At 34.1% G+C, this 13744-nt stretch overlaps 1 pseudogene; it reads right to left on the minus strand.

Moving 5' to 3' along the window:
• Positions 1-3314: 3314 nt before the first annotated feature.
• On the minus strand, positions 3315-3692 carry LOC109453295 (large ribosomal subunit protein eL42; annotated as a pseudogene).
• Between the last annotated feature and the right edge of the window lie 10052 nt (positions 3693-13744).

Genomic DNA, 13744 nt, shown 5'->3' on the forward strand with positions numbered 1-13744 from the left:
GTTCTTTAACTTGTTTCCCCTGACACATGCTTACTCGTTGCCTGTTCAGAACTTCTGCTGACCTCTAAAAGGTCATGGCAGATACAAATTCTACATGAATATAAGAGAGTTAGGATTTGGTCCTTTGCTTTCATTGGTCCCTCCAGAGATCATTCCAGTCCTTTCATTATGATACTTTAAAAATGCTTATCATTTTGAAAAATTATAATTTAAAACGCAATATAAGTGTTAAAAAACAAAAATCTACTGTGATCTAAAAACAACAACAACAAAAAATACATGAACCATCTTTCTGTATTTTCTTCTATTTTTCCTATGCATTTTGGAGAAGTAATTAGGATATGCTTTATAAAAATTATTAACATGCCATTTTTATTTTATATCATATTTTGGGAATTTTTCCGTTAGTATGTAATCTTCAAAGACCTGGTTTTTAATAGTTTCCTGACATTTCATCATATAGACTAGCATCTTTTAGTTGCTATTGCAAATGGATTTCCAAGTAATCTCACAGTTTATGAAGGAGGTGAGTGTCCCATAATAAATCATGGGAACATTTGGGTATGTTGCATATACTCTGCAAAGGCAGTAGACAGTCCCTGCCTATCACATTCTTTACCAGCAATAACATGCCGGTCTTATATGATTGAACTGAAGGGCGAGAGACAAACCTGCTTCACGGGATTGTTTCATTCAGTGAAGAATGGAAAAATGACTGAAACTTGTCTCCCTAGCATGATAATTACTAAATATGGAATCTATAAAAGGTGGCGAAAATCTAAGGTGGCGATGTAAGTAATTTATGGAGTATCCACCATTTACCTATAAAAGTAAATCAATACTATATTTTGATTTTAATGCACTAAGAATGACGCAATCTTCATGTAAATTCTTTTCTTCAATTAAACCCCTCTCCCGATTTTTCCAGTGGGGTGGTAGCCACCAAAGTGACCTTCAAGTTGCCCGTGTATTTGGCTTACTGTAAATTGCCACTGAAGATAACAATTAAGTGTGACTTCCCTCAAAAACGTTTCACTTTCCATAAAATCTAAACTCTTTCTTAGAGTAAAAATGTCCACAATAGTATATCTAACGCTGAGTAGAGGATTTTTCTAAAATGGGGAGTTTCATTTTTTTCCCTAATCATGATGGTAGGCTGAATTCTCTAACCAGGCTTACTGCTTTCATAATGATATTGGCCAACAGGTTCTAACAAACATGGTACAAATCTATGGATGCTGGTGAATATTTTGAAATCATCTATTTTGCATATTTTAATATCCCATAATGAAAAGATATGTGACTAATATTTAGGTTTAAAAGCTTTTTCATATGAGAAACATTAGTCATTATTTCTGGCCTTAGAATTCACAAACAGATGAGCCATTTTAAAGGTAAAAAATAAATCAATGTTCATTTATCTGTTCAAATGATAGAACAATTTAATAGTTTTCATGAAACATATTTGAACTATATTGTTTTGAGACAATTCTCTATATTTATATAATGGCAATGTTACATCCTTAGTAAATATTTGAGATGTTTGACTCCTGGTGAGCATCTTTTATTGAAGTTTACATAGATATTTAAATTTAGCAATTTGAGTTCTTTTCCCCTAGGGTTGTAATTAGACCTTGATTGTAATTTTGGTTTAAATCTTTTCGCTGAATCATTTTGAGGTTGATGTAATGGGGAAAACCATAAAGCACGAGAGAGAGAGAGAGAGAGAGAGAGAGAGAGAGAGAGAGAGAAAGGAAAAGTAAAGTGATATTTTAAAATAGAGTTTGATAGTTTACAAGGGAAAAAAAATGTTGTCCATAAATGTTAATAAACAACAATAACAACTCATGCAGGGTTTAAATATATTATTGTACTTTTATTCTCTTATTCTTACAGTGTGCAATAACTTTAACAGGATGTATGTATAATATTTGTTTGTTTGTTTTTGTTGTTATAAGATTAACTTTGGGACCAACCATTTCACTAAAGAAGTGAATCTCTGTTTTTAAGGGATGCGGTCAGAGTAATACATTTTTGAAAATTTGATTTTTATCTGAGACTAATTGCAATCTTTGGTTAAAAGAGAAAAATAAAAAGCAAAATAAATAAATTTTTGTTAGTTAGACTGCTATGTGAACTATAAACTTTAGAGCTTGAATAAAATTATAGCTCCCTAGTTCAATATTTTTCCTTTTACAGATGAGGACACTTATGTCAGGAGATTTGGCCTGACTTTCATAAAAGCCCTTCAAGGAATGGTTCAGAGTGAGAAGTGAGGCCTTTGCAGCCTTGGGCAGTTGCTTGGCTAACACTCTGTGACGATGAATTTGTTTTCATTATTTTATTTATTTTAGACCCTGTATTTGTAGCTCTCACAAAAGCAAGTACTTTTGTGATGATGAATTTGTTTTCATTATTTTGTTTATTTTAGACCCTGTATTTGTAGGTCTCACACAAGCAAGTACTTTGTCACAATTTCATTTATTATTTATTTCTAATATATATGGCCAACATTTATAAATATTTTCATTTTCTGAGTTAGGTAAAATTGTCTTTTAAATCATAGTTCAAAACCAGAATATTTCCAAAACAGTGTCTTTTAAGTATATCAGAATGGAGAAATAGGAAGATTTTGTTGTCGTCCAAGAGCAGGGATTGTTACCCTGTGATTACAATAAATAAGCAACTAGGAATGCTGATCAGCTCCTCTTCTAACTACTTGAAAATTCTTAAATGACTGGGTAAGTCCCTTAAGCTATTAGCACTTATATTTCTTTGTTGCAAAAAAGGTGATAATAGCTGTCCTCAGGCTGTTAACCTTTAACCAATATATTGTGCACACATTGATTTTTCTTTTATTGAAATATTAAGTTCCTTGAAGTATCTGTGTTTGTGACTGGGCTAAATATTTTTTAATATCATTCCAGCATGGCTACAGAAAGAAGACTGAAAAACAAATGAAAATTAATTCTCAGAGTGGAATTTGTTATTGCTATGAACTTTTCCTAAAAATCATTTCATCAAATGCAGCTAGCAAGCCAATGGCAGAAGTTACCCTAGAATGGAATTCTGTGATCATCTAAAGCCAGTGTGGTCCACTGAGCTGAATGAAGCACCTTCACCTGGAAACTTGTTAGAAAGCAAATTCTTGGGTTCTGTTTTAGGCATACTCAGTCAGAAACTCAAATTGAGGTCAAGCTCTCTATGTTTTAATAAACTCTGTATGTAATTTTGATATATGCTAACATTTCAGAACCACTGGTCTAAACTGAAACAAAAAATAATTAACGTAGACTTATAAAAGTCAAATCTTTTTAGTCTTTTGTTATTTTTCCCCTCAAGATTTTATTGTCTTCAAGACAAAAATATGAAGCTTGGAACTGGATCACTTGGCCCTATCTCTTTTTATCTCCTCCTAGTTCAAAATGTTTTAATAGCCAGCATTCTCTAGGATCTGCAGTTGGGCTCAACACATTCAAGCCTCAGGACAATCTTCTTTGTAGTTTTAACTTTTTTGAGGAAATTCATCTTAGTCCGCTCATCATAACCACTCTGCTTTCTGTCATAACGTTGTTTTCCCTGTGCACACAGAGAATCCTTGCCCTTCTTGTACTGTGTCACTTCGTGGGGCTGATGCTTGCCACACTTCTTACAGAAATCCAGTGGGTTTTACGAACGTTCACCATGTTTGTGAGAGCGCTATCCGTGCGGAAAGAAAGAGCAAATCTTTTTAGTCTTGGCAACAGAATTCATGCTGTGTTGAATATCTATGTTTTGATGTTCACTCATGGGAACAAAAGACTTTGTTTAAGCCCACACGGATTGCTTATCCTAACTTTACTGCATCACTGAAAATGTGTCAAAGGAAGTCAGGAAAATCTCAAAGTTTTGATAGCCAAATATTAAGGTATTGAATTAAGCAGAAGGAGGTCATTAAGGAAAATATGGTTGCTGCTGAGATGTTGGTATCAGAAATCTAATAGTTTGTACTGTGTACAAATGAAAGCTGAAAAAGGGTCCAGGGAACTCAAAAAGATTTAGTGCATGTCAAAAGATTATGGTAATCTTAGAGAGCTACTCATGTTCAGTATTTGTTGTCATAAATAAAAGCTTGATTTGGTATTAAAATAATGGTAGTTGAGAGGTTTAATTTAGTTCTTTGAGATGAAGGAAATCAAAGAAGGTAGAAGGATCTGCTTTATTACAAAGATGCTAAATTTTTATATTCTTTATACTGGAAGCAAATTTTTTTGTGGTGGAAATAACTTTTCTCGGAGAAGGGAGTTATAAAATAAACCTAATTTACTTTTGGACAGTTATTTTTATAGTTGTGGTAGTTTGAACAGTGTTGCTGATACCAGCATGGAAGAAGAATATCGAAAAATGTGTCCAGGGCTTAAACTGGACATTGCTGGCCATGTGCAAGTGATTCTCTAGTTGTTTTGGAGAGATCAGGGGCCAAGTGGTGAGTTTGTCAGAATTGCCTGGGTATCTTATATTAAGCTATTCATGTTTCTCAACATCTCGTATTTTCCCAACATCCATTTCACATCGCATACATAAAGAATAACTGCCTTAGATTATGTTAAATCTAAGATGAATTGGTCTTTAACAATAACTCTTAGTTATTTGTATTGTTATCTTGTCTATAATATTCAGGTAGTTATTCAAAGTAGATAGAAAGGATTACATATAAGCTAAACTTTATGTCACGAGCTTCTATGAAAATGAAGGAATAAGGGAAGCCCAATAGTTTCACACTTTTTTTTTTTTTTAAATCTCTTTTGTAAGCTATCAGGATTTTTCTACTGATAATGGATTTTTTTTTCTCCAAATACTTCTACCTTTCTGTTTTTCTAAATAAAGGCTATTAAAAATGAGACCATGAGTGTTGAAGAGTTTAGAAGGCCTGTCTTAGCCAATCAATAGATCTTTGTAAAGAAGATGCCGCTGAATATAAAGTCATCTATTGATTGTTTAAAATTCTATCATTGTCCCTAATCTTTTTATTCATTATCATGAGTGGAATGATGTAAGTTGGTTAATATCCAGTTTTCAAGGTTGCTGAAAAGAAATGGAAGTGACCCACGTTAGACTTCTGAATTGGAAAGCTGGTTATACAAGAGGTGGAGAGTCTTCTTAATGTGACCTTCAGTCAGCTGCTGTCAGTGCCCATTTAGTCTTGACTAACCCCTTCCTGGTTGTCAGCTCCATGAGCAGTTCTACCCAATGTTCTCTGCTTCATCCCAAATCAGTGCTCTGGCCAGAGTCCTTTGTCTTGGGGCCAGGGTCCTTGGCCTCAGTCTTGCCCATCCCCTTTCCTGACCTTCTCTTAGATCCATAGTCCCTATTGCCCTCCTATCAGCTGCTCCATCAGGCCAAGTAAGATCACGATGTTCTTTTAGAGCCCCAACTTTGTTCCTGAAAGCATACTAACAGCAGAAATAATGCTGAGACAAGGCACAGTCAATGTAGATATAACAGCTCTATACCCTGATCTTGAGGAACACAATCCATTTTCAGAAATAAGATCGATACAACACAATGACAGAACACAAGATCCCTCAGAAGAAAGCAAGTCATCTGTTATATGGTGTTCTCTCAGCATCCTTCTTAACATTTGTCAGTCTCTCGGTATACATTGCTGTAATTACTTGATTAGTGTCTCAAAGTATGTTGTATAAGGGCATAGTCTGTGGCTGGTTGGTTTGCTGTCTGTGGACTCAGATCTTAGTGCCTAAGATATAAGTGCTTAATAAATACAAGCTAGAGGAGTTTTGAAGAAAGAGACGTCACCAAGAAACTGAAGAGTAAAGAAATCTTCATCATGTGGCATAAGGAGAATTGAGATAGAGATTAGAACCGTTGGCATTAATAATACATGGAACTATGGGTAGTATATAAATAGAGGGGTGGTTGCCTGATAATCCTGGTGAGGGAAGTAGCATGGACACAGGGAACAAGGTGAACATGTAAGCAATGTTTGATCTGGCTTGAGCACTGAGCTCCTGTGTGAAATAGTGGAAGATGAAGTTGAACATGTGAAGTGGACAGATGACGAAAGAGTTGGCTCAATAGTGTGTTGGAGGGAGCTTCTTTGAACTGGTTTTAGGAGAGCCTGTTATGCAGATCTTTTCCCACCTTTGGGAACTCAGCCATGATGAGAATATTACACTATAGAAATTGGCAAATAGTAAGAATTAGGGCTTCCCCCTAATAAACAAAACACACACACACAAAGAACCAAATGTTGTTAAATATTTATAAGCAAATCACTGCATTGCATGTTAGGCTTCAGAGGTGGCACTTGTTTCTAGGTTCAAGTAAGAGATAGCAAGATGAAGCTAAAATATTTTTAAGATTAAAAGCCACCACTTAACGTCATCAAGTATGAAATTATTACAATGAATAGAAGATGAATACTGAAGCTAGTAGTTTCAGTTAGAAAATGACATGGCAAAATTGTTGGTTTGGGAAGACTTGTTTAGTCTGCCACTCTTTCACACTAATCTATTACCTTGAATTTTTCTTTTTTTCTTCCCTCAAGTTTCTTCAGTTCAGTGAAACTTCTTCCATTTGTAGAATATCACCTTGTTTTAGGATAACCTCAATTCTGTAGAAAACTGTGACAATACAATTTAAAAATTTTATTTGATTTTATATTTTACATTTCTCCTTCTGTAAAAGGAAATGAAATAGTGTCTTACATAAATAATACATTATAAAAAAAATGGATAATGTATAAAGGTACAAAAGAGAAAGAACCCATAACATATAGATAGAGAGCCATTGGTAAACATTTTTTAAAATTATTTTTCTAGGGATAATCCAATAATTCTAATTTCCTTTCTTATTTCATTTTTCTTTGTAGTACTTAGAATCTTCAAACAAATACTTAATCCTTTTGTGTTTACTCTTTCTTCTCTTCTAGAATGTATTAAGACAATATAAATTCACCTATATTTTCTCCTTATTTCAAGATTTTATTGTTTTTCTTAATTTTTAATCCACTAATGAATTAAATGAAATTATAATTATGAGATTGACTTCAATATTTCTTTTAAAAATTATTCCTCAGTTGTCCCAACCACCATTCAATGACTACTTCCTTGAAATGCCACTGTTATCATATTCTGAATTTCCCTGTGTACTTGGCTGTGTTTCTCATTTTACATTAATTTTATTTAACTATTTAATCAGTCATTGATCCAACAGTCACTGGATATTATGTAACAAGCACTGTACTAGTCGAATGGTTTGGGGATAACTAGCTTCATCCCCAATTAACTCAGTGTTTTCTTTTTTTTTTTTTTTTAGGCCAAGCGAGACCTAGTTCAGCCTTGCTTGGCCTAAACTATCCCAGGCTAGCATAGTCTAGTGACTCATATTATTTTTAAGTTCTTGCTTGTGAGGCTAAGGTTTAGGTGGTGCAGTAGTGGAGATGAATGTGACCATAAAAATCAAGGGGAAGAGCAAGGAGAACATGGAGAGGACCGAAGAAGGGAAAAGTGAAAATTTTTTATATGAGGAAAGGGAAAATTAAAATAAAGAAAGAAAGAAAGAAAAACAGAAAGAATAAATAAATACATAAATAAATAAATAAAAGGTTTTCCTCTGATTTTAAAGCCTTAAATAGCCCTAAAAAGGAAAATCATATTTAAAGTCTGTGTTAGACGTAGAATAACCCAAAGTGACATATTTTGATTACTGTTCAAAATTCAACTTTATTTACTTATTTGGGGGGAAAATGAGGACACATAGAACAAATTCTAATGTAATAAAAATTAAGAAGTTAATTTAAAAAAGCAATTCCTATATTTATGAAGCTTACCAACTTGTTGTTAAGATGTTAGAAATAACAGATATTGCACTATGGGTACAATAACAGAAGCATGTAAATGGAAATTTCATCAAAGCCAGCAGAGGGAATGAGCAGGCTGTCCAAAAGAGGTGATACTTCAACTGAGTCTTCACGTTTGAATGTGAGTTATTCAGAAATGGGAGTGGAATATGTCATTCAATGTCAAAGACTTCTCTAGGTCTTTATATAGAGAGTGAATTTCAGGGAAGTAAAGAACTTGAGGAAAAGTTCAGAAATATTTTTAAAAATCACATGTTGTTCTTGAAGGGTCAGTTGCCTGATGCATCTAAATAGTTGTGTTATGTAAGTGTGGGGAGAGGGAGCTGAAAAATATTGACTTGTGCCATGTCTCAGAAGAGTATGTGTGGAAAACTCTGTTGGCTATATACACAACATACATTGTAATGTGTTTTTCTTGCAAATGACACCCCACCTTTTTCTCAGCAATGATATGCCCAAGAAAAACATACATTTCTAAGACTTCTGGGGGTGGCCATATTGCACAATTTTTCATGTGTTTTATTTATTTGAGGAAGTATTTATTCTATCTGTTTTAAGCCAGGAGCTATTCTAGACACTGGAGATACAATAAAAGAAAAAAGAAAAAGATGCAATCTCAAATATGGGTGAGCTTAATTCTAATGGCTGAAGGGAGAACAGTCAAAATAACCAAAGGGGGGTAGGATAAAGTAAAATATATAGTATATTACATAAATACTATGAGGGAGAAAATAAACAGGTAGGAAACGTGTTTTATTTTAAATAGGATGGTCATGGAGAGCCTCATTATTGAAGCAAACATTTAGCGTTGAGGAAGCACTCTGTTGATGTCTGGGGAGAGAAAATTCAAGGCAGAATGAACAGAAAGTACTCTTATCTTGAGTCAGGAATGTGCTTAGTGTGTTCAAGGAAAATCAAGTCTAATAAGAAAGACGGTCAGAGATGAATTCAGAGGGTAGAAGCTCTATAATCCTGTAGGCATTTCACTCTGTGTGAGATTAGAAGCAACAGGAAGTTTTGAACAGAGGAATGACAGGCTCTGACTTGGCTTTTTACACGATCTCCCTGGTGGTTGTGTTGACAGTAGTCTGCAATAGATCAACACTGATGACAGAGTGGCAAGTTATGAGGTTGTTAGACTCATGCACATGAGACATGTTAGTGACTCAGACTGGGCGGTAGCAGGGAAGGTGGAGAGAGAAGTGGTCAGAGTCTGGCTGGGTCTGTTGTATTTTGAAGGTAGAGGATTTGCTGAGAGATTGCATGCGGTGTGAGAATAACAGAAGTTGAAGAAAATTATAAGAGTTTATCCTAACCCAATGATAGGATGTTATGACTGTTAACTGAGAAACCCAGAAAGGAAAGATTTGGGAGAAAGAAGGTTTTGATGTTATTAATTTGTTTTTGCTTTTATTTATTTATTTATTTATTTATTTATTTATTCCAAGGTGCAGAAATCAGGCATTTGGTTGGGACTTGTAAAATTTGAGAGGCCTACTGACATTTACATAGAGATGTCAAAGTCACATTGGGATTTAGGCCGGGGGAGAAATCTTGACTGTAGATATTTATTTGGATTCTGTAAACATAATGACAGTTTCAAAGCATTGAGACTGCCAAAGGTCATTAAGGGACTGGATTTAGACAGGGAGAAGAGAAGAGACACAAAGTTAAGTCCTGGGGCTTTCTCATGGCAAGAGTTCAAGTTGGGGAGAGGAATTAGCAAAGAAGGCTTAGCAGGAGCAGCCAGTGAGGTACAAAGAAAACCTAGAGAGTGGGCTGTCCTGGATGTCAAGTGAAGAAAGTTCCAAAGAGGATAGAGCGATTATTTCAAATGCATGTTGTAGCACAAACTAGAAGAGAACTGAAAATGAGCATTCAATTTAGCGATGTGGAGATCACTGATGAGCTTGGCAAGAAAGTTTTAGCGGAAGGGTGGAAATTAAAATCTGGTTTAATTGAGGTCAAGGGAAAATGGGAAAGGAAGTACTGAAAACAGTTGTGATATATAAGTCATCCCTTCAAAGAGTTGTGCCATGAAAGTAAAGGGTTGATTTTTTAAAAAAACCTTAGACAGAAAAATGACAGCATGTTTATTTGTAAATGACAGCATGGAATAAGTGAGACAGAGACATCTATTTTTTGATAGATGAAATGGAAGGAAATATGCACAAAATTTTGGATAAATATCCAGTCTTGAACCTTGTAGGTGAAAAGATGTGGCGATGGAAGCTTATTAAAATTTTCTATTGCTCGCTTCAGGTTTCTCAAGGAAATGTGAAGCAAGGTCATGAGCTGAAAGTGAAGATGTGCTATAGAGGTATGGAGTCTTAAGGAGAGGACAATGTAGGCACTAGTCCATGTTGGGGGTGCAGACATGACTGGACTAGGAAAGACCACTGGGCAAGATGAAGGCTCCCTGGCATTCTTTCCTGCATGGATTGTGGATGCAAGTGATGAAGGCATAGTAGCAATCTTGCAATCACGGCACAAGAATTGTGGGGACAAAATTTCATGTGAGTAAATGGAAACAACCTTTAATCTGACATTTTGGAGCCATTCTACCTTTCCTTCACTTACATCTGAACTTCACGGTATATGAGAAAAATGAAATATCTAATTGGTTAATCCTTCGTAGTCAGGGCTCTATGCATGTGCTCCTGACTCTATTCTAACATATACCACAGGCTTGGACTTATTTGTTAGATAACGAGAATCACTGAAGTTTTTGAAGAGGATTATGGCATGACTCGTACTAAGCTGTAGACAATCATTCCAGTATGGCAGATGGATTTTCCCCAAGTATATATTATCTATATCCCTTATGTCAAAAGCCATTTGCCACCTATATAAAATCTACTGATGCTTTTGGCAGGAAGGATCGTTTTTCAATCAAAATTCAATGAAATTGGTGTTAACAGATTCTTTTTCCCTGTAGTGAAATTACTAGGCGAGTATAGTAGTGTCAAAGATTTCCTGAGAATAAATTGCTGTAGGTGTAAGATTTATAAAAGTGGACTTTAGGTTCCCACAGTGAATTTTGGACACCCTGTCAAGGTTCCCATGCAGATAACTGTCAGAGTAAAGATTGGCCTTCAAAATATAATAAGAGTTCTATTTTTTCATTCAAGGTGCTATATTCACTTTAGGTTAGTCAATACATTAGTTCCTGAGATAATGATTTCTTGTTAAATAACAAAGACACATTTTTAAAAATTGGGACTGTTTTGGCATTATGTAAAGATTAGTAGGTAATAAACTTTTCATTAACTCTTTTACTATTCTGTCAGATATTCTCCATTTCATGAGCACATCTGCACAGATGTATGTGATGGTTCTGGTGGTACCTGAAAACTTAGTGCAAACATAGCATGTCTTCCAAGGTGCTCAATTTCAGGGCAGTACATTTAAAAAATACTTCTCTGTTTAAAATAACTACCAATTTATTAGGCAACAAAATATAAATTCTCATGATTTTGAAGATACATGAAAAAGACTAAAATCATAAAGCTTTTTAAAGCTAAATCCCTAGATGGCTCTCTTATTTCATTGGTTCTTTTACTCATATATATTGATCTCTTACTTTGTGCCAGGCATTGGGCTATGTAGGTAGAGAATAAAGTAACAGACAAGAAAAACAGTTCCTGTCAACAGAAAGAAAACCTATTTTATGAAAGAAAGGAAGAGAACTAAATGTACTGAACACATACTCTGTGCCAATCACTTCATTTATATTTTACACATTCATTTCTCTCCTGTCCCCTTGCTTAATGCAGGGCTATACAACTCGAGTGCCACCAATAACTGAATATCTCTCTGGTTAAAAATAGTCGACGGGATTTAGAAATGAATATGAAAGAAGAGCCTCTTGGTGAAAACTTACCAGTAAACTATATTTAAAGTATATTTATACAACCTGAATATTGTAGCACCTGGAAATTTCAGTATGGTGAAACTTCATTCTAGATTTTACTATTAGTCTTTATGCAATGAACATTTTAGAAATCATTGGCATTGAGATGAAACTAGACATAAGATGTAAATGGCAAGCAGTTCTTGAAAATGTAAATAAGTCATAATATTTATAGGAAAAATTATGTCATTTTCAAAAAAAGGTTGATTACTTAGTTTGTAGACTATCCTGTCTTCATCAATATTTTCTTCAACTTCTCTTTGCTTGACTTATGGAAGTTTCTCTATTTCCTACCACTTTTTCTTCAGAAAATCTTTTAAAAGATTGATGAAGAAGACAGTCGAAATTAGTGACTAAAATGAGGTATTTTGTTGATGTCATGTTCTAAGTGTCCAAATAACATATATATGGAAACTTGCTGTAGTTGAATAGATCTTTTTTCTCACTATCCTAGCTTTTGCATTGTTGTTTCTATTTTAGAAGGCATATTGTGTCATATGCACTTTATGATGGAAATTCACGTAAAGAATAGTATGAGCCTTTTTAGTGTAAGAAGATGGATGATTTGTTCTGTTACTTTGCTTTTCAGTAATTACAAATTTTAAACCAATAAGAATAGTATTAATTTTATTAACAAAAATATATGCTTGAAATTTTAAAACAAGTCTTGGAAAGAAATGATTAATGTACACCACTTTAATCCTCTTCTAACCCACCTGGGTGATAACTATAAATTTCAAACAATATTAGATTTTTTAAAGACAGTATTAAAGTACCAATTTGGTTATTATGTCACTGAGTTAACCTGTGTTTTGATGCTCACTATCATCAACTTTTATCGACTCACACCTAAGTGACCCTGAGAGTATGTTTTTTTCTTTATGAAAAAACCTTAAGTTCATGACCTCAACTAGAGAGGAAATGAAATTTCCTAAACTAGATGGATGTCTGCCAAGAAAATATTTCTTAACCAATTGTCAGGCAGAGTGACACACAGGAAAAAAAATACAAAATGCTAAAGAAGAGTAAATAGTAGAGAACACATGGGCACATGAATAGATCAAAATTTCCGTCAAGCTTAGAGATCTGAGTGTTTTCCATGACACAAGAAGTTCCTAAATAACATCTTTGTTTTCATAAAGAAACCATTATTGACATTTTTGCACTAAAGGCAACTGCTACTCTGAAAAAAATTTGATGTTTTTTGTTTCCATTTCCTTTCTGTAAAAGAATTAGAAAAAAATGTATTATATACCTGCAGTTTTATTCATTTATTTTTTAAAAAGGAAACGTGTATCAATAAATGCAGCAGTTAAAATTGTAGTTGCCCTTAGTAAGTTATTTTTGTTGTGGGTAAAATAGAGTCACGAATTAGTAATTATATTAGAATTTATAGTGAATTAATTGCTGATGTTTCATGAGTATCTGGACTTTACAGATTTTGAATATAATATTGATTATGTAGCTATATACATACTGGGGTTGCCAAAAAGTGTATGTACATGACTTGTATTCATCTTTTGCTATGAGTATATATTGAGTATTACAATTTAAATACAGTTTTTTCCTTTCTCAAAATGTGCATCCATTTTTTTTGGCACCGTGTGTGTGTGTGTGTGTGTGTGTGTGTGTGTGTGTGTGTGTGTTTATTTCTTTGTAGTACAATACATAGGGACTCTATGTCAAAGAGACAATGGGTCATGAGAATTATTTTAAGGCAAGATTTGCTTTGTAACAAGCATGGAAGGTATTTAGTCTATAATGATATGGAAATTTGGGATAGGTGACTTTTTTTAAAATCAGCAAGTGGTATACAATCTTCTGCACATTGATTTCTTAGTCAGTAAAATGGGGCTTGACAAGGAGAAGAGCTGGAGAGTGAACTGAATAATATTACTTGAGCTTATTGTCTATTTTTACAAGACTATAAATTTCTGAGGGACAGTTTAAACTGAGTATGAATTTATGCT

This window comes from Rhinolophus sinicus, linkage group LG01 (assembly GCF_036562045.2).
Source record: "Rhinolophus sinicus isolate RSC01 linkage group LG01, ASM3656204v1, whole genome shotgun sequence".
In the NCBI taxonomy this organism is placed as follows: Eukaryota; Metazoa; Chordata; class Mammalia; order Chiroptera; family Rhinolophidae; genus Rhinolophus; species Rhinolophus sinicus.